The sequence below is a fragment of the Chrysemys picta genome, chromosome 1 (assembly GCF_011386835.1).
Source record: "Chrysemys picta bellii isolate R12L10 chromosome 1, ASM1138683v2, whole genome shotgun sequence".
Lineage (NCBI taxonomy): Eukaryota > Metazoa > Chordata > Testudines > Emydidae > Chrysemys > Chrysemys picta.
In genome coordinates this window covers 13,480,039-13,502,017 of record NC_088791.1, presented here as the reverse complement: position 1 = coordinate 13,502,017, position 21,979 = coordinate 13,480,039, and positions in this window count along the sequence as shown.

The following is a 21,979-nucleotide window of genomic DNA, read 5'->3' as shown; positions in this document are numbered from 1 at the left end:
ATATATATATATATATTGTATGTATGTATATATATATATATATAAAAAACCCACCACCACAAACATGCAGGGACAAAATTAGAAAAGCCAAGGCACAAAATGAGATGAAACTAGCTAGGGACATAAAGGGTAACAAGAAAATATTTTACAAATACATTAGAAGCAAGAGGAAGACCAAGGACAGGGAAGGCCCATTACTCAGTGGGGGGAGGGGAGGAGAGACAATAACAGAAAACACAGCAATGGACAAAGAGTTAAATGCCATTTTTGTTTCAGTTTTTACCAAAAAAGTTAGCAGTGATGGGGGGTATGTCTACACAGCAACTAGACACCCGTGGTTGGCCCATGCCACCCAACTGGGGCTCGTGGGTCTTAGGCTGCAGAGTTGTTTCATTGCTGTGTAGACTTCCAGGCTCAGGCTGGAGCCCAGACTCTAGGACCTTGCGAAGTGGGAGGGTCCCAGAGCTCGGGTTGCAGCCTGAGGCCGATGACTACACAGCAGGGAAACAGCCCCACAGCCTGAACCCCATCCAGCTGGCACAGACCAGCCGTGAGTTTTTCTTTGCTGTGTAGACGTACCCCGGATGACTAACATAGCGAACATCCGTGTAAATGGGGCAGGATCTGAGGCTAAAAGAAAAAAAACAACAAGTTAAGGAATTACTTAGAAAAGTTAGATGTCTTCAAGTCAGCAGGGCCTGATGATACACATCCTAGAATACTAAAAGAACTGGCTGCAGAGATCTCTGAGATTAGCAATTATTTTTGAGAATGCTGGGAGAGATCCCAGAAGACTGGAAAAGGACAAAAATAGTACCTCTCTATAAAAAGGGGAATAAGAACAATCCAGGGAATTATAGACGAGTCAGTTCATTTGCTCCATAATCTTTCCAGGTTCTGAAGTTAAACAATCAATTTGTAAGCACCTAGATGAAAATAAGGTGATAAATATCAGTCAACACAGATTTGTCAAGAATAAATCATATCAAACCAATCTAATATCCTTCTTTGACAGGGAAACAAGCCTTGTTGATAGGGGGAAGTGGTTGATGTGATATATCTTCACTTTAGTAAGGTTTTTGATACTATGAGCAAAAGGGGATGGATCACTTGATGATTACCTGTTCTATTCATTCCCTCTGGGGCACCTGGCACTGGCCACTGTTGGAAGACAGGATACTGGGCTAGATGGACCTTTGGTCTGACCCAGTAGGGCCATTCTTATGTTTTTAAGTTCTATTTCACATAACCTCATAAACAAACTAGAGAAATGTAGACCAGTTGAACCTCCTCTAAGGTGGAGACATAACCGGTTAGAAAAGCCTACTGAGAGAATGGTTATCAATGATTCACAGTCAAGCTGGAAGGGCATATTGAGTGGGGTCCCATGGGGATTTGTCCTGGATCCAGTTCCATTCAATATCTTCATAAAGGATTTGGATAATGGCATAGAGAGTATATTTAAAATGTCTGTGGATAATACCAAGCTGAGAGGTTTTGCAAGCACTTTGGAAGACAGGGCTAGAATTCAAAATGATCCTGACAAACTGGAGAAATGGTCTGCAATAAATAGAATGAAATTCAATAAGGACACATGCAAAGTATGACACTGAGGAAGGAATAATGAATTGAACAAATACAAAATGGGAAATGACTGCCTAGAAAGGTATCAGAAGGGTAGCCCTGTTAGTCTGAATCTGTAAAAAGTAACAGAGGGTCCTGTGGCACCTTTAAGACTAACAGAAGTATTGGGAGCATAAGCTTTCGTGGGTAAGAACCTCACTTCTTCAGATGCCTAGAAAGGAGTAGTGCAGAAAAGGATCTGGGGGTTCTAGTGGATCATAAACTAAATATGAGTCAACAATGTCATACTCTTGCAAAAAACCTGAACATTCTGGGATGTATTTGCAGGAGTGTTGTAAGCAAAATATGAGAAGTACTTCTTCTACTATACTCAGCATTGATAAGGCCTCAACTGAAGTGCCATGAGGAGATAGTCCAGAAGAAAGCAACAAAAATGGTTAAAGTTCTAGAAAGCATGATCTACGAGGAAGGATTGAAAAAAAAATGGGTTTGATTAGTCTGGAGAAGAGAAGACTGAGAGGGGACATGATAACAGTCTTCAACTACGTAAAAGGTTGTTATAAAGAGGAGGGTAATAAATTGTTCTCCTTAGCCACTGAGGACAGGATAAGAAGCAATGGGCTTAAATTGCAGCAAGGGAGACTAAGGTTATTCATTAGGAAAAACTTCCTAACTATAAGAGTAGTTAAGCACTGGAACAAATTCTCCAGGGAGGTTGTGAAATCTCCATCATAGCAGGTTTTTAAGAACAGGTTGGACAAACACTTAACAGAGATAATACTTAGTCTTGCCTCAATTAAAAGGACTGGATTAGATGACCAGTTGAGGTCCCTTCCAGTCCTACACTTCTATGATTCTGTGATTCTATGGATGCTGTGGGCATGAACTAAAAGGTTTCTAGTTCATATTAGCATACTCCTCTTCAAACAGGAGTACGTTAATGCAAAGTAGGAACCTTTTAGGTCATACCTGCAGAGTCCACATGGGAGAGTTACAGTGCAGCACTTTGGTGTGCACTGCTATTCACACTCCCATTGTCTGAACTGTGGGGCAGTGTAGACATGCCCTAAGGGTATGTCCTCACTAGAAATGGAGGTGTAAATTCCAGATCGAGGAGACACACTCACGCTAGCTCTGATTGAAACAGAAGTGTAGCCACAGGGGCGGGAGTGACAGGAAGTACTAGCTGACCTGAGTATGTACTGATAGTCTCTGATGGGATTGTACTTGGGAGCAGTTCACCCCTCACACTGCCACCACTACACATCTATTTTTAGCATGCTAGCTCAATCGGAACTAACATGGGTAGGTCTCCTTGAGGTGGAATTTACACCTTCCGGCTTGAGTGTAGACAAATGTTAAGTGACTCCGCCACAGTTACTCAAGAAATCAATTAGAGAGCCAGCAATTGAACCCAGAACTTCTGAGTCCCAATCCAATACCTTTTCCAGAAAACAATCCTTTTCACCCACTTGAAATGCACTCATTCCTGTTTACAGCATGCATTCGTGAATATTTAGGCACTCGAAACCATTCAGTCATGAGAACAAGTTCATGTGTTCTTAGAAGAAACACTCAATCAAAAATGCAATGATCAATTTGAATGACATTGAATGGTGATCTATCTGACATCCTTTGAAAGCAGGGTTAGGGGATGGGGAGGGAACAATCAGCTCATAAACTAAGGCATAAAATAATTATTCTAGTAAGGAAAGCGGAAGGTTATACTTCAATTCTTGGAAAATTGCAAATGAACCTTATCTGGTAGATACATCTAAAACAATCTCTGCCAGGAGCACCTGTTTCTCAATTACACAAGTATATTTCCACTGGCTTCCTGGAGATATTCCTAATTTACATAGGTGTAAGCCAAAGGATAATCAAGCTAAATGTTTTCAGTGGAGCTGGTTGAAAATGTTTTTCTGTTGGAAAATGCAGCTTTGACAAAGTTGAAATGTTCTGCAGGAAGATATCACCAACATTTTTGAAACAATTAATTTTGATAAGGTTGAACCATGTTGTTAAAGTCAAAATGTTTCACTTAGAGTCTATCATTTTGACTTTTGCTACACAGTATTGTATTATAGTTGAAATATTTTGACTTTAATATTATATTCTTTCATGTAATGTTATAATTCAGTAGAGTGAATATAGTTAAGATGATATGTCATTTCAATTTTTCTCTGAACAAAAATTTCAGAATTTGCAAATTTTCTCTCATATAGAACAACAAATAAACAAATAAATAAAAATATTGGAATTTCCCTCCAAAGGGGAATTCTAGGTTCTGACCAGTTGTAGGTTTCAACAAACAGACTGGTGCTACCACAAGTAAACAGAGAAAACAGTCTAACTTGCATCTAATGGGATGTTATCTAGATACAATAATTAATAACAACATTCTTAAACCCCTAAAGCCACCATCTAGTCCTCCTTCCAGTCCCTCCTCGAAACTCACCTCTGCTGTACAGTCTATGAAAAACCGCCATCTGATAATGGTTAGGCAGGTGGTGAGTCGTGATTGCTGATACAGATCAGCTAAAAATTGTTCACACAGCTACTCCGTGCTAAAAAAGCCTAAGACGTTTAAGTTCCTAACTCCCATTGAGATCAATTGAGTTAGGCACCTAACTCCCTTGGGTGCTTTTGTGATTCCCATTAGGGATCTATCTGCATCTTTAGGTGCCTAAATATCTTTGTAAATCTGGTCTTTACTTACGTACCTCGCTCAGCTGAAGCCTAAAAGGACACCCTGAAGTTGCAGATATATTCATGGATGTGGTGTATAATCACAAAATATATTTTCCTGGGAAGCTTTTCAAACTGCCTTGCACATATATTTGCTTTATATAATGTCATGCTGAGAGAAGAACTTTTCTTTTAGATGAAGAGGGAAAGAGTTGTCCCACTGGTTGTGTTTTCAGAACACAGATAGTATTTTCAAGAGTCTTAAGTCACTTTTTGAAAGTGAGACTTGGGCATTTCTGAAAATTTTATCCATGATCCTCAGCGGATGTAAAACCACTGGCCCTTGGTGTTTTATGTTTTCTCCATGTATGTGTACAAAACAGTATTTTAAAAAAAACAGCATAATAAATTGATAAGGCAGAAAGACTCACTCTTTAGGAAACAACAAAGATGACCTTCACATGTATCCAGTCTGGGTAAAGATTTTGATGTGCCTTCTGAAATCAAGGTTTCATATGCAACCCTGCAACTGAAACGGTGCCAAGAGAAAAGGAGGGGGAGGGTTTAAGATTTGCAAGCAAGGAAATCTACCTCTTAATGTTCAATCCTTGCACAGTCCATGAACAATGGGTTGATTTTCTGCTCTGTCAATTGAATCATGTTGTAATGTAAATAATGTGCTAACATACAGCCCTCCCCTTGACAAAGTTAAAAAAAAAACCTAGCACATAGCTGGCTACACTCATACTATTGCTCATTAAGTACATCGGGATGGGACTGCTTTAGACACTTGTGAAAAACTCTGCCAAGAGAAAGTTTTCATTTTCATCAATTTATTTTTAGTAGAGCAGCTGGGAAATCCAATGACTGGCTGAGTGGAGTGCTGGAGCACAGAGCGGAAAAAATGGGATTTGAAATACATTTCAGGATCCCTTTACCCAAGAGTGAAAATTCTAGCGGGGAACTAGCCTGACCTAACTGGCCAGGAACAACCCCTTTCCCTCCCCTCCTCAAACCTTCCTGCAAACACTTACCATCTATGGAAGGCCCAGGTTCATTCTAATGACAGGTGCTAAGCGCCTCCTGATGACCATCCTCAGCCTTCACTGATTTCAGTGAGGGCATTCAGCTGCTCTCAGGAAGTGCCCAGTATCTGGGCATAGAACCCACAGTGTGCAAGGCCAAGGTGGTTTAGTGAACAGAGGCCTCAGCCTTGCACACTGTGGGTTCTATGCCCCCGCTCCTGAGTGACCTGTTATGAGTCACTTACCTTGTCAGTGCCTCAGTTTGTTTATCTGTAAAAGGGGAATAATGGCACCTTTTTACAATGCTTTGAGATCTACTGATGAAAAGCACTATCTAAGAGCTAGGTGGCATTACCAGTTAGAACATGGCAGTTAACATGTTCTAACAATACACGTTTGAAAAATCTTAGTCAAATCAAAGCCCTAGTGTATGCACTGTTTAACACCTGACTTTTCTATGAAAAACAACCCCCTTCCCAAAATTTCACTTTTTGGTAACAATATGCAGCCTTTCACCCCAAAAAATGGAAAATTTTCGTTCAGAAATTTTTTTTTTTTTTTGTAAAAATATATATATATTTTTTCCCATGGAAAATTTTCCAACCAGCCCTAATCAATATAAAGTTGCCCTTAAAGTGATTTAAGAATGTTCACACAAGGGAATAACACTAATCGGATACATTTCTGCTTAGCTAAATGGGTATAACTACTGTGTGTAGACAAGACTTTAGCCATTGTGCTAGCCATCTGTGCAGCAGTGAACTGCAACCATAGCGATTCCGTGTGTAATGTCTCCAGGCAGTGAGGTCATCTTTAAAAAATCTGAACATTCTTTTTGACTCTGATGGTGAAATTACTAGCACCAACGGTTTAATACAACTATTCACCCAGCACTGTAATAATGAGAGATGCAGAACTTATGTATGTAGTGGAGATTCCCTCGGGGAACATGCTGTGGTTATAGAACAGTCAAATAGACAGTACATTAAACCCAAACAACTATGTTAAAATGACATGAAGGGTTTGCCTGAAACCTCGAAGAAATTCATAGTAAGGGTTATTCACTGTGGGCCTAATTCTGATCTCACAGCTGGTTCACCTCATAGTAACTCCTTTGATATCAGTGGCATTGTTAATGATTTACAACAGTTTAAGGGAGATCAGAATCAGGCCCAGTATTCTTAACTGTGAATGCTGTGCTAACAGACTGCATAGACACTGCAGTTATTATTATTTCATTATTTGCACCATCATAGCACCTAGAAGCTCCTGTCATGGACCAGGCCTCCATTGTGTTAGGCACTGCACAAACACAGAACAAAGAGACAGTCCCTGACCCAAGGAGCTTACAATCTAAATATAAGACAAGAGACAATAGATGGAGACAAAAAGATGGGGGAGAATGAAGACGCAGTGAGACAGTATTGGTCAGCATGGTAGGCAGTGGTCTTAGCACACCAGCAGCCAAGTTGTTGTTGTGTTTTTTGTAGGTCTCATGGTTAGCACAGAGGAGGCATTTTAATTCTAACCCTCTAGTTTCAGGGGCTCAATATTTGGGGCACTAATCGGATACATTTCTGCTTAGCCCTGTAGGCTTCCATTTTTCATGTTGTTGGTTCAACTTCTATTGTGATTATTAAATATGGTGTATTTGTGAAGCGTTTAGGCCCCAATCCTACAAAGACTTGGGCAAATGATTAATTTCCGGCATCAGAATAGCAGCCGGATGCCTTCAATGGGACTATTCATGTGTCTAAGTCTGTGCCTTACAATGTGCACAGTTCTATGCAAGACACAAAATGAACAGAGTTACACACCCTCACTTGTAGGCACTTATGCAAACCACATATATGAGCCTATTGAGATTACCATTCGTATACCATACATGGGATCACACAGCATTTTCTGACCTCTCCAACAAGGAGTTGATCTAGTGCTCACCAAAGTCAAGCAAGCATCTTTCCATTAACTTCAGTGGACATTATATCAGGCCATAACTAAGCCAAAAGAAGCCTGAGTTATTCTTATTTTTAATTATGACTATATCTTAAAAGAGGACATTGTTTTTGGTACTATACATGATGCAAAATACAGAGAGCCCCTGCCCCAGAGAGCTTACAGCCCACAGAGACAGTGTGAAGGCAAAGGGAAAATTCATAAGGCCATAACATAAAAATGGCCATACTGGGTCAGACCAATGGTCTATCTAGCCCAGTTCCCTGTCTTATAACAGTGGCCGGTGCCAGATGCTTCAGAGGGAGTGAACAGAACAGGGCGATTATGAGCGATCCATCCCCCATTATCCAGTCCTCCATCCTCCGTTATCTGGCAGTCAGCGATCCATCCTCCGCTATCTGGCAGTTAGAGGTTTAGGGATACCCAGAGCATGGGGTTGTGTCCCTGGCCATTGTGGCTAATAGACATTGATGGACCTAACCTCCATGAACTTATCTAATTCTTTTTTAAACCTACATATACTTTTGGCTTTCACACCATCCCCTGGCAACAAGTTCCACAGGTTGACTGTGCATTGTGTGAAGAAATACTTTCTTATGTTAGTTTCAAACCTGCTGCCTATTAATTTCATTGGGTGACCCCTGGTTCTTGTGTTATGTGAAGGAGTAAATAACACCTCCTTATTCACTTTCTTCACATCGTTCATGATTTTATAGACCTCTATCATATCCTCCCTTAGTCGTCTCTTTTCTAAATTGTCCCAGTCTTTTTAATCTCTCCTCATATAGAAGTTGTTCCATAGGCTTTTTATTTATTTATTTATTTTTGCCCTTCTCCCAGACTGTATTTTTTTTTCCTATAGGAGGGGATAGTCTGACCCATCTTCGGAGACTATCTGCCTGATCCAAGATTCAGCTCAGAAGTCAATGGGAGACTTTCAATAGACATTGAAACAGCCCTTTCACGTTCATTTGGCTTCCGGCGCTACCACCAATATTGCAGCAAAGGGAGTCTCTAGTAGGGCTGGCTGGAAAGCAAGAATTCTGTTTTGTGAAAAATGTTCAGGTTTCAACATTTGTTTCCATTCCACATTGGAAGAAAACCAAATATTTTGACATGTTTTGCGGGGGAGGGGAAAAAAAAAAAAAAAGGACAGACAGACCGACCCTCCAGAGGCAGATCAAGGTCTCCTGGGGCCCTGGACCAGATCAAGTATGGGAGCCCTGGCACCGAAACTGTGGCCCCGCCCCACCCCTTCTGCCTGCAGATCCACCCCCTTTCAACCCCTTCAGTCTGCGGCCAGGCCTGTAGCCCCACCTTGTTCCGCCCCTCCCTCCTCCAGCTGGCTTCTTTCCACCCCTCCCCCTTTTTCTCCCCCCGCTGCAGCCCTAAGACCGGAGACGCTCTGTGCCTTCTCCAGTCCTGGGGCTGCGGGGAGGGAGGGGGAGATTTTTCTGTGGGTCCCAAATTGGCCGGGGCCCATGCGGTAATTCACCACTGCACATACAAACTTTGTAATAACCAATAACTCAAAACTTAGGTTACCTGCCTCTAATGGGGTGGGGGGCTAGGTTCAAGTCCCAAATCAGATGGAACAGGGAGTCAACCCTGGATTTCCCAGTCCCCAGGTGAATGTCCCAACCACTGAGCTGTCTCCCGAGAAAGTCCATCCTGGAGCTGAGAATTGTTTTTGTCAAAACCAATATATTGCTACAAACATTGTTAGTTTTGACAAATTGGCCTTTTCCAACGAAAAAACGTTTTGTCATAAAATTCCCAACCAGCTCTACTCTCTCGCTACTTGAGCTAAGCAGTTTTCTGTTGTCGTCTCTGCTTCCACACTGTATTAAAGATCTTTAGAAATATTTTTTCCCTTAGGAAAAAAATCAAAATTGCTTCCACATGTAAGGAAAGTGGCTTGTGGTTTGTGATAAAGCGGATCTGTCAAATAAATGGCCAACTGGTGATTCATGTCCACTCTGCATGTACTGTTTAAAGTGCTAGTTTAGAGCTGCAGCTGGACTTTTTTATTGTGTTACAAAGTTAAGAACCTGTTATAAAATGCTACATTCTAAAAAGTGTGGTTTCTTCATTTAAAAAAGCAATAAATAAGCATGACACATTTATTACTAATTCTGTAGGACCACATTTTTAACAAGAGCCTCTACCGGTGGGCCTGCAACCAGGCACCTGCTGTTGTTAGAGGCAGGGCCGGCTCCAGGGTTTGGGCCGCCCCAAGCAGCCCAAAAATTTTTTTAAAAAAATAAAAAAGCCGCGATCGCGATCTGCGGCGGCAATTCGGCGGGAGGTCCTTCGCTCCGAGGCGGAGTGAGGGACCGTCGGCCGAATTACCGCCGAATATCTGGACGTGCCACCCCTCTCCAGAGCGGCCACCCCAAGCACCTGCTTGACAAGCTGGTGCCTGGAGCCGGCCCTGGTTAGAGGCCCAGCTTTCAAGGTGCAAGTAATTCTGAGCAGCAATGTTGGTATCTAAGGCTTCAATGCTGCAAGGTGGGATTTTCAAAAGTGCTCAACATTGGCCTTACTCTGCTCTCGCTCGACTCACCTCCTAATGATTTCAACAGGCCAGAGGTGAATGCTCTTGAAAAGCCCACCTCTAATGTCTTTGATGGCAGCTAATGATGTTCATCACCTAGCCAGCATGCACAGCACCAGGCATGATCTGATCCTAACACCTGTCTAAGCACCTGATTAGTGGGGGACATCAGGTAGGTAAACACCTAAATATTATCGCCCTTTCTTCTGCTTCCAGTGTCCCATTCTGATCCCAGTCATTCCTCTGCTGAGCAGTAGCAGATGTTCAGGTCCTTGCCGGTTGGCTTCCCAGACAAGGGGAAGCCAGTGGTATGGAGTGTGGGAATATTCTGAGTGTAACTTGCTTTATTTACACACATAGTTCAGTCCTGAAATAAGATGGTCAAATAGCATACAGGGCAATCTCTTTTTCCAGGGATCTCAGCCCAACTCCAAGGCTCAGTTCCCAAGGAACAGCTGTCTCAAGGGCCCAAGGTTCTCCTGCTGTTTGTGCTGTTCCCTCTCTCCCAAAGCTGCCTGTATAAAAAAAGGCCATGAAAAACCCCAAACTAACCCTAATAGAGCATGTCTTCCCAAGAGTCAAAACTTGCTCACACACCAAGAAGAAAAACTTAGAAGACTATGCGTAACACTGCCTTGCCCTCACAATATTATCAATTGTGCCTGCAATGATTGGTGCCTCCCATTGACTGCAAAAGAAAAGAAAAAGCAGGTAGGACTAGAACACCTTTAAAAATTTGGGCATGAATATTTTATCCTGGGCCCCTATGAAATAATATTTGCAATCCAAAATATATTTTAAAAACCATAGTCCAGTTGTTTGTTAGTTTAGTACTCCGAGGGTAGGTATGCACAGCACTAAAGCCTGGGCCACACTGGTCAGTTGTCAGAGAGGCCAGTGATTAAAGGCAGTGGAATTTGTACTACCTTAAAGATGGTTGTTGAAAAATTGGAAAGGGTTCAAAAAAGAGCTGCAAGAATGATTCGACATCTGGAAAACATGCCACAGAGTAAGATTAAAGAAGCTGAATCAATTGAGTTTATTTAAGAGAAGGTAAGAAATGACTTGAATACAGTCTACAAGTAGCTACATGGGCAAGAGATTTCTGACCGTAAGCAGCTGTTGAATCTAGCAGAAAAAGACATAACAAGATCCAGTGGACCTGAAGCTATATAAATTTAGACTAGACAAGAGGTACAAATATTTAACAATGAGGGTAATAAGCCATTGGAAATGTGCCATTTACCTAGACACATGATAGACATCACTTGAAGGCTTTAAATTGGGACTGGATATCTTTCTAAAAGAGATGCTATAGATCAGGGATCAGCAACCTTTGGCACACGGCCCATGAGGGAAATCTACTGGCAGGCCGGGACTATTTGTTTACCTGCAGCGTCTGCAGGTTCGGCTGATCGCAGCTCCCACTGGCCGCGGTTTGCCGTTCCTGGCCAATGGGGGCTGTGGGTAGCAGCGGCCAGCACATCCCTCGGCCCACGCCGCATCCCGCAGCCCCCATTGGCCTGGAACCTGCAGACGCTGCAGATAAACAAACCAACCCAGCCCGTCAGCGGATTTCCCTGATGGGCCGCATGCCAAAGGTTGCCGATCCCTGCTATAGATCAAACAGAAGTTATGGGCCCGATGCAGAAATAACGGGGTGAAGTTTCTATAGTCTGTGTTATGTAGGCAGTCAGAGTAGATCGTCATAATGGACACTTTTGGCCTTAAAAAAAAAAAATTCCATGAATCTAGGATTTTTCTCGACCAAAGCTAAAGGTACTGTGGAAAGAGGGCATCCATTTCTAGAAATGTCAATCTAGTACTAGATTCAGGTACATATATCAATGATTGCAGAGCATAACAACTGCACAAAAGTTGTAACGATTTACTTTCCTCCAGCTGAATGTCACATGACTCCTCTTTAGAGCGGCAAAACTGGGCTGCAAAGCTCCTGAAAATAGGCCCTGTCATGAGATGCAAGCTCTAGGGAAGGTGGGTGGGGGCAGGGGGTTGGGGGTGGGAAGAGGTTGGGTTTCGTTATCCAAATTGGTTCACCTCAATAATTACTTTATCAGAATTCTAATGCACCTATCAACATGGCATCCAGCTGCCAATTATCCTGTGTTTTATAGATGAGTGTGTGTGTATAAATACAGCTCCATGAGGAATATCTGTATATAGCAAGCTGGGAGAGGAAGGGTGACTTTGTCATTAAGAGACTACATTGGGACTCACGACAGAGGAAATCTGGGGGAATTGAATCATCTTAAATCCTGATCCTGCAAAGATTTATGCACCTGCTTAATTTTACCCCGATGGGGACAACATGAGGCAGGAGCATAAGTGTTTGCAGGATCAGAGCCTTAATCTCTCTGAGCCTCAGTCACTCATCTGTAAAATGGTGATAATAATCCTTTCTTCCCCAGGGTGGCCAGGGGCCCAGTTTTCAACCAGAAAGTCCAGTTGAAAAGGGGAGCTGATTGTGTCCAGTCAGATCTACTGACCAGACACCCGAAGTCCAGTTATTGTAGGAGCAGAGGCGGGGAGGCATCGAGTCATCTCCCCGCCAGGCCCTACTCAGCCAGGGCCACCTCCCACCTGCATTGGGCAGCTGCAGCTCCCAGCTCCAGCTCTGCAGGCGAGTCCCTCCTGACCCATCCAGGGAGCGGGTGGGAGGGGAAAAGCAGTGAGCAACAGAGGGAGGGGGAACGAGGAGTGAACAGGGTGCAGGGCCTCAGAGGGAAGGGGCAGGGCAGAGGCCGGGGGGAAGGGGCAGCGCAGGGGCGGGTCCGGCACTCTTGCTGGAATGTTTGGCTTTTCAATATTACAAAGTTGGCAACCCTACCTCCACCCTTTGTCCACCTTGTCTATGTCAATTATAAGCTCTTTGGGACTCACAATGTGTGTGTACAGCAGCTAGCGCAACGAGGTTCCAATCTCAATTAGGCCCCGGAGGGCTGTGCGTACCAATAATAATCTCGCTATCCCATTTCTACTGCACCTAGCACCATGAAGTGCAGGTGTCCATTGTATTATGTTTTATATATATCATCAAATACATCACAGATCCTTGCCTGCAATGCACTGTCTTCTTGGTATTTTTCTCTAAGGGGAAGTGAAGGGAACAGAGATGACAGACAAATCCTATTTAAAGACAAATATATCCTAGTGACAGATCACTGAATTGTTTGAACTTTTCTTTCAGTGTGCAGGACCCAGCCAAAAGCCTAGGCACGGTACATTTTTTAAAAATCATTATTAAAATGCCTACAACAGTGCCCAGCTTGTGTTTAGTTTAGAAGGCCCATTGCATCAGGGGCTGTTTTTCCGGTTTTGAGTTCCTCTAAATGTCCTTTTTGCCCTTTCCTTGTGGCCTGTTTTATAAGAGGGCCTGGCGAGGAGGAAATAAATGTTTGAGTTACAATAGGAGCTGTTCGCTCTAGCCGGGAAGCACGGCTATTGTCACCCAGCATGGGCTACTCACTTTTACTTCCTCTATGGAAACAAAACCCCAAATACCTTGCAGAGATCTGGGAGTTATACAGTGAGGGTTAATTGTTAATAAATTGTGGTCTTCCTATGTATATAATCTGATTAATTATTGCAGTGCACTGAGAAAAAAAATGCACAGGCTAGTGGTGTGAGTCCAGAAGCCAAAGATCCTGTAAATGGGAAGACTCTCAGGGCCTGGTAATGAGTCATGTTCTAGTGACTACGCTTTGCTCCTAAGCCCAGCACATCTGACTCCAGGGGATTTCCCCTATACGGAGGGATCCTTGGGTGACATACAGACATTGTGGAAACGCCTGTGCCATCCCCACTCTCTCACCTCTCTGTCGAAGCGGGGGGGGGGGGGGGAGGGGGCGCTGACATTAATTGCTGGTTGCTGTTGGAAACTGGTTCAATTCATGCCTTCAGGATGGTCTAACCTAATCCAGAGAACTGGCCGATATAGCAACCCCCAGGCCCAAGGAGCACGAAGGACACCTCTCCGGCCTCAGCTGTGCGGGTATCTGAAAGGATACTTCATTCCCTTTTGCCTCTCCACGGAGACTGCCATCACGGATGTCAGTTAGTGGGAAGGAAGTCTGGCGTTGCGTACTGTGATGTGGATACTCATTGTCACCAGGAATGAGACTGAGATCTTGAGGGAAAGTCTGGCCCCATTGAAATCAAGGGAAAAACCTCATTGATTTCAATGGGGGAAGAATTTTACCCCATAAACTCATTTCACATCGGACACAGCAGAGCCAAAGTCCATTCTGAACGGTAGAATACTCTGTTGGAACATGAATGCTATAATGACTAACTGGGCTATGCTGATTTACATCCGCTGAGGATCTGGCCTTCAGTAATACTTGTGTCGCTCTAGTATCAATGGTACATTTGGCCCTTGGCATTCCCATTTGCTAGATTACTTGGTACACACACTTTAAATTACTTAGATTACTTGGTAAAGATGCTTTAAATTAGCTAGTGAGTTAGCGTCAGAGGTCATTCTTGACCACACCTTTGAGGTTCTTCACGGATTTTGTTTTTTCTTTCACTCTGCCTTGTATGGTAGGAAGTGAGGCAGCCATCCGAAACTCACACCTCACCGTCATGTGTTCTCATTATAATTCTAGCTATTTGGCGATCTAGCTAGCTCTGTCTGCTTGACTCACATCTTCTAGCAACAAAGTGCAGCCACCTCTGGGGTAGAACTCAGCAGTAGTTTAACAGCACACAGCAATACTACGCAGCATTTCAAAAGAGGAACTGAAGCAGCATGCCAAATCCAACTGAAAGGGCAGCAAGAACTCTGCAGGCAAAACGTTATTTCCTGATCTGGAATACAGACCAGCCCCAGGGAATAATAGACTCTCAGAGTGATTGCAAGGTTTTTTGCACTTTTAATACAAAGTTGCACACAAACATTGCTAAGATCACTACCAAGATAAAAATGTAAGATCTTTTGCATTTCTCTAGCTCCTAGCAACCAAGGATCTCAAAGCACTTTATAAATGTTAATTAATTGAGCTCGCTAACACCCTTGTAAGGAAGGTATTATTAATCCCTGTTAACATGGGGTAAACTGAGGCATAGGGAGGTGAAATTACTCAGCCAGTCAGTAGCTGATTCAGAAATAACACTGAGAAGTCCTGTACTCTAAAAAACTGGAGAAGACAAGGCGCTGGGCAAACAAAAAAAAAAGTCTTTAAAAGGCTATGATGAGTGATATTGTCTGAACAGCTATTTAAGTATCCAATTCGGTGGTGCCACCAGGGTCAGAGACAGACAGTCTATGTTATGGAAGTTCTCCTGCCCATCTGGGGGTCAGACCATTTTCCCTTCCCCCACTCTAAATAATGGTGGTGCTGGCTATGTTAGCTGAACATAAAGCTGCTGACGCTAAACCCTCTAATATTGACATACCAGAGTATTATGTGCTCGTAATCTCGCCAAAAAGGTAGATCTAGTAGCTATAGCAAGCCACTGTGAGAAAAGACTCATGGTTACTATTCCAGGCTTTAACACTGACTAGTTATACAGCCATCTGCAAGTGACTAACAGCTGCGTGCCTCGGTTTCCCCATTAATGATATGACAGGAAAAATACCTCTCACGGGGTTGTCACTTGGGATGAAGTGTGCTAGAGAAGGGGAAAGTATTATTACCTGCCACAGTATTAAATGATGAAATTAAAGTATCTTTTAAAAAGCAGCTGTTCGCCCTTTTGTCTCAGTTCCACAAATCACAAGTATAATTCTCTGGAATGGATGTCCCCCCACCCCACTTTTTTGGAATCTGACCCTCTCCTGATGCAAGATTTGTGTCAAATGTTTGATAAGAATGTTTGGATGAGTCCCCCCCGTCCTAGCCATACCCAATAAGAACAAAACCTGTGGACCTTGTGTGCAGGGCCCTGCTCTAACCACTAGACAACACTCCTTCCCTGGCAGAGGAATCCTGGATCGATTTCAAAAGATCCATTTAGACACTCTCCAAAGTGAAAGGCAGGAGACGAGATTAGCCCCACTGGCTCAGTAGCAGAGTGATCTGCACTGTTAAGAGAGGGGGAATGTGCTTAGCTCACGGTGGAGGGGATTTTCCCTCTGGAACTGATTAAGGAGTGACATTTATAGGCTCAGGAGGAAATCACATCCATTCCAAGAAGACCACACAAACGGTGGCCATAACCTGGGGCACTGGGCTCAGCTAGGAGACTCCGTCCAGTTCCTAGAGGAAAGACATCCACATACCAAACCCACGGCCACCAGTGTCAGTCATTGAAATCCTTGTTGTTCATCCCAGCACACATGCCAAGTATTAAATGTTGGGGGACGAGCTACCCTCTCACCCTAAAAGAGGCCTATATTGGCAAAACTGAGTGCCTGACGCCTGCTCAGCTTACACCAACTCTGTGATAAGCAGGGAATCGGGGCTGCTAACATGGCATCTTTCAGGTGACCTAAACCAAAGAATCGATTCTCAAGTGGCTTGGAAAACAAGGGGCTCTGGAAAGGCTGCACAGGGCCACTGAGGGGAGGGAATGCAAATGGCACAGACTCCCCCAGCTCGAGCGAATGGCGTGTACAGGATGTTTTGCTGTCTCCCTTTCCTGTTTTCTCTTCTGTGTGGGCTGGCTTTTTTTCTCTCTCCTTTTCTCTTTCCAAGCCATATCTCAGGCCAGTGCAGGGGATTCTATCTTCACTTTGCTTCTGGGGTGACTTGGGGGAGATTTAAGCCACGTCAGAAACTCCCCGGGGGTAAAAAAAAATGGGGCACATTCAATGAGCACCTTCCCACACTCTCATCCCAGCTCCTGCCGCCCACCGGAGAACAACACAGAGCACAAACTTGAGCACGACCCCACTGCAGGGTTCCCCCTGGGATGTTTGCAAAAATCTTTGGGGCCAGGTCGCGTCGTTTATGCTCTGCCTCGTGTTGGAGGCTGTTCGTGGTTGTCCCATCGCTGAGTAGGCCCCTCCTGAAGCTCGCCAGCACGTGGAGGGGGTGTGCAGGATGTCTGCCATCCCTGGTGCACCCACCCAGCCAGACCTCATAGGCCAGAGAAGTGGGACCGTGGCCTCCCCATCCCTCCCAGCTCCCTGCTGGGTGTTTTCTGGTAGGAGGGAGTGGTCTCAGTGCTTCCTGGAGCACAGGAACTGTGATGGTGCCCTGCCCTTGCACAGGGGGAACAAGGTGGAGAAGGCTCCTTGTGACCACTCCTAGAGAGAGAGATCTGGCATCATCCAGCATTTACCAGGCCCCATCTATGGAAACTGTCCAGTCGAGTGCCAATAAATCCTAACCATGGTGGCAGTTCTGTGACGCAGACAGCTCCCCAGGAGGGACCCCATCCAGTTCCCATAGAATAACAGGAGACTTTCCATTTCCTCCATGGGAGCAGGTCTTAGGGACTAGAACAAGATGACCCCCACCTTCCCCCAGCTCATGTCATAGAAGTTAGAGAGGGGGAAAGGGCCTATTAGCTCATCTCCCTGCAGGTACAGGATTGTTCCCCATCTCATACAGGTCACCGGGCATTTGGAGATCTTATTCACTCGGCTTCAGTCCTGCTCACTCCAGATCAAACAAGTAAACTCAACTGAGTCTCCTAAAGCAATGGAGGTGCTGTGACATGCTGGCCACCTGGAGATTTGTACTCGCACGACAGTCACTTCCTTTATGCTTCTACAGAGAAAAAAAAACAAACGATACCTGCCAGTGGGGCTGGCTTTGAGCATCACCGTGAATGGGGGGAAACAAACAGATCATCTATGCAAAATGGGTGCTTTGGCCAAGACACCCGCACAGGTGCTGCCTGGCAATCCAGTGCTCCATTACCAAATGTCGCTGCACCTTCAAAGTGCATGCTGCAGTGCAGACAGGATACAGGCAACGTGACATTTGCTGAGCCTTCCCAAGCGAACGATGCAGCCTACGCCGCAAGCCAGGCCCTCCATGCAAAAGTCAGGCTCAATGATTTGAGCGTTGAGGGTGCTGCACACAAAGCCCAGCCAAAGTGCAAAGATCAGCAGTATTTTTCAAACCTGTTTTGAAGATGCTTCGGAGTTTTCCCATCACCACTCAGATACTGCCGCCTATCCTCATGACCACAGAATATTAGCTCCAGTAGCTTTTGAGCGACTCAGCTTTGCCACAGCTTCCTGCTTTTGAGCTTACCCTCTGCACTCGGCTGGAGCCGTGCCAGCCCGAGCTTTCACTCAGACTCGGCTCAATCTAGCACAAGATGGGGGAGGGGGGCGGCTTTCTGTATTGGGGAGGGAAGGAAAGTCCAACCGTACCTGAAGAATACAGAACAGCTGCTGTTTCCTCTGGGTCCTCTGGGCTCCTGTGAGAGAGAACGAAGCAGTTCACAGCACAGAGTAGGTCTAGGGGAGAGGTTTTTACATATTGCCAATTAATTCGAAGTAGCTGACACTTCCCACTTCCCCGCCCCCCCCCCCCCCCCACACACACACACACAAACACACATTTGCTCCAAGCTACAAACATTGGTGATGTACCCTAGGGATCAATCTAACTGTTTACAGCCTAGAAAAATCATTTGGGGAGTGTGCACACTAGCATTTCCAAAGGTGTTAACCACCGCTAGTTCACCGGCAATTGATTAACTCAGGGATTCTCAAACTGGGGGTCGGGACCTCTGAGGGGGTCATGAGGTTATTACATGGGGGGTCGTGAGCTGTCAGCCTCCACCCGAAAGCTCGCTTTGCCTCCAGCATTTATAATAGTGTTAAATATATACAAAGGTGCTTTTAATTTATAAGGGGGGGGGGGGTCACACGCAGAGGCTTGCTATGTGAAAGGGGTCACCAGTACAAACGTTTGAGAACCATTGGATTAACTAGAGATCAGATCTCGAGTGAAGGCAAGCTGGAGGGTGAGTAGCAAGTAGGGTGGGAATAGGCTGGAACAAAAGGAAACTGTGGAGCTGGGACTGGAGGGCTGTCTAACACAAGGCCCTTGACTTTGCTGCATGTACACTGCAAAGGGGCGGGGCAGGGGGCAGGTCACAGCTCAATATACTCTGAGCGTCACCCCCAAATGAACATGCCAGCTCAGGTTCAATACACACACCCCATACACACTGGCGAGAGCTCTGAATGCGGATGTTAGCAGGAGCTAGGCCGCAAGCAATGGCGCAACGGGCGGCAAGCCTGCAGTGTCGACTTTCCCTTCGTGGTGTTTTCACAGGTGTTAACTGACACAAATGTACATTCTAATGCGGAGAGGACACAACCGTTTGCTCCTAGTTGTGCTTATCCCTAGGTTAGGAAGAAACGTTGGGGTATGTCTACACAGCATTTTGGAGCAGATGGAAGAGAGCTTCCCAGCCTGGGTCAACAGATTCAGGAGAGCGGGATTCGCTCTAGGGTTCTAGAGATAGCTGGCTGGATAGAGCTTGGAAGTCACAGCTGGGGCTCTGAAGTTTAGGCTGCCCCTCCTATATGGAGATACACCTATCTCATAGAACTGGAAGGGACCCTGAAAGGTCACTGAGTCCAGCCTGCCTGCACTAGCAGGACCAAATACTGATTTTGCCCCAGATCCCTAAGTGTCCCCCTCAAGGATTAAACTCACAACGCTGGGTTTAGCAGGCCAATGCTCAAACCACTGAGCTATCCCTCCCCCCTTAGGCTTCAGAGTCCAAGCTTCAGCCCAAGCCACAACTTCAAAGCGCAAACTGTCGAGTGCTAGTGCAAGTAGGGTGACCAGATGTTCCGATTTTATAGGGACAGTCCCAATTTTGGGGGCTTTTTCTTATATAGGCTCCTATTTTCCCTCCACCCCCTGTCCTGATTTTTCACATTTGCTGTCTGGTCACCCTAAGCGCAAGCCCCACTAGCCCCAGTCTGTTTACCTGAGCTGGGAGGCTTGGTCCGGCTCCCTCCAAAGTGCTGTGTAGACATACCCTTTGGGTCCTGGAACAAACATCTGTGTGGTGCCTACATTTTACAGCCATGCTAATCAACATCTGTGAAACCAGGACTAAAAATTCAGGTGTGGACGTGCCCTCAGGGCGCTTTCCTCGGAAGCCGCGTGGCCTAGTAGACAGGACACTGGTCTGGCAGGCAGGAGAAAAGGAGTCTATTTCTGCCGCTCTGCCACTGGCCTGCTGTGTGACCTTGGGCAAGACACTTCCCCACTTGTCGTCTCTCTGGTCTATTAGATTGCAAGCTCTTTGGGGCAGGGACTATGTTCCACTACCTGTGAGTCCAGTTCTAGCACAATGGGACCCTCAGCCTGCTTGAGACCTCTAGGTGCTACTGTTATACAAATAATGAGCCAGCTTCATGTGTGTCATAGAGCACAAAGCGAATCTATGTTGCTATCTGTCGCTCCCACACTCTTTGTCCCCGCCTGACAGGCCTCAGGGTCCGAAATAGCCTGTATCGGTTGATCTACTGTGTCTGTTACACAGCCTGTTTTTTTTTTTATTGGGGCTTTTGGTGAGTGTGAGGTGGGAGCATGTGCCGTCTTTTTTGTTGTCAGGGTCTGTCTGGTTTCCTCTGTGACACGGTGAGGTTTGGCTGCTGGATTTGTCTTTATTGTATGATCTGGGGGGTTTAAAGGCTCCTGGGGGCCCCTTTTTCACAGTCTTAGAAGTTGAAAGAAAACAAAAAAAGGACCAGTCACGAGTGCACTGGTCCTTGCTCTCTTAAAGGGCCAGTGTCACCTTGTGACAAAGACCATGTGGCATAACACATCCAGGAGCCAAGGTAGAAGAAGCATTAGAGGTGGAGAGAGAGGTGAGAAGTGAGGTACCTACCTTCTTCGTTGTCAGACTGACTGAATGCTTTGGTTTAGTATTTGACCAATAGAGATGCCATGCTAGTCATGTTCAAGAAAGAAGAGAGTTTCAATCTAAATGTACTGCACCACAGCCAAGATTCGGAACAGTCAGACCTACATAAGAAAATATACGGGTCATCTCCTATGAGAAGAAACCACTGGAAGGTTGAGGGGACACGAGAGCAAACCTATTGGCATAAAAATCAATGATGGGATGAACCAAACCTTCAGATCCGAACTCTGCAGCTAAATGTATTATCTCTATAACGGGGTGACCCAGCTTGTAATAATGCTGAGCAAATCCAAAGGTGCATTCGTACGGGGTGTTCAGATTATAGCAATAGGTTTCAGGCTTTGAACTCAGGTCCAGAGCCAGTGTGTGGGCTTTTGGTTCAAATCAGCCACTCATATTTTTTAAATCATCCTCTGAAAGGGGGCGGGAGGGCACATTTCCAGACTTTGAAAGAATGTCAGCTTGTTCCGTTCCTCGGCTAGAACAGTTGACTTCCTCACCTGGTTAAGAGGGTCGTAGGGGAAACAGCTAACTCATCACTTCTTTCTTTTTTCTTTTTTCTTTTTTCGGCAGTTAAAACTACAAAGAGACCCTAAAGAAGGTCTTATCCGTTCTTGTCAAACTTCAGTTGGGAACAGCAGGTAAAAGCAGCAGTTTGGTTTCTCTATTTCACCACGAGGGTGCTATAAATAGAAGCCTGTGAGTGTGGCTTTCTGGCTCTCTGAATACATATGCTTCACACCTTCTTCTCCAGTCCTTTTTTTTTTTTACACCCACATAAACATTTGCATGTCACCATACCCGCAGAGACATACATTTTCCACAACATGCACACCGAGCAAAAAAAAAGGGGGTTACTCTGTGTGTGTGTGTGTGTGTGTGTGTGTGTGTGTGTGTGTGTGTGTGCGTGTGCGTGTGTGCTGCTAGTTTTATTCCCAAGTAAACACAGCTTCAGCAGCCCTAAAACAGAGGCCCTTCCCATGTCTGTGAAATCCCTTCGCTCTCTTGGATTTCACATCTCACCAAACGTGTGTAAATGCTTCTCTGTCATGAAGCTGTGGCTTGACGTTATTAATGGCGGTGCTGGTGCTGCTGCAAAGAGATGTGCAGTTTCAAAGCCCTGAAGAGCATTAAGAGGTAGGTTGACCCAGATCCTCAAAGGTATGTGAGCACCTAACTCCCATTGATTTCAATAGCAGTTAGGTACCTAAATGCCATTGTGCCACTGGTCTGCTATGTTGGGAGTAAAGTGAATCCACCCCACCAGAAGGGGAGCTCCGGAACAGATTGTACCTTGGGGGCGGACTCAGATCCCTGATGTGGAAGGATGAGGGTGGGGCTACAGCTATCT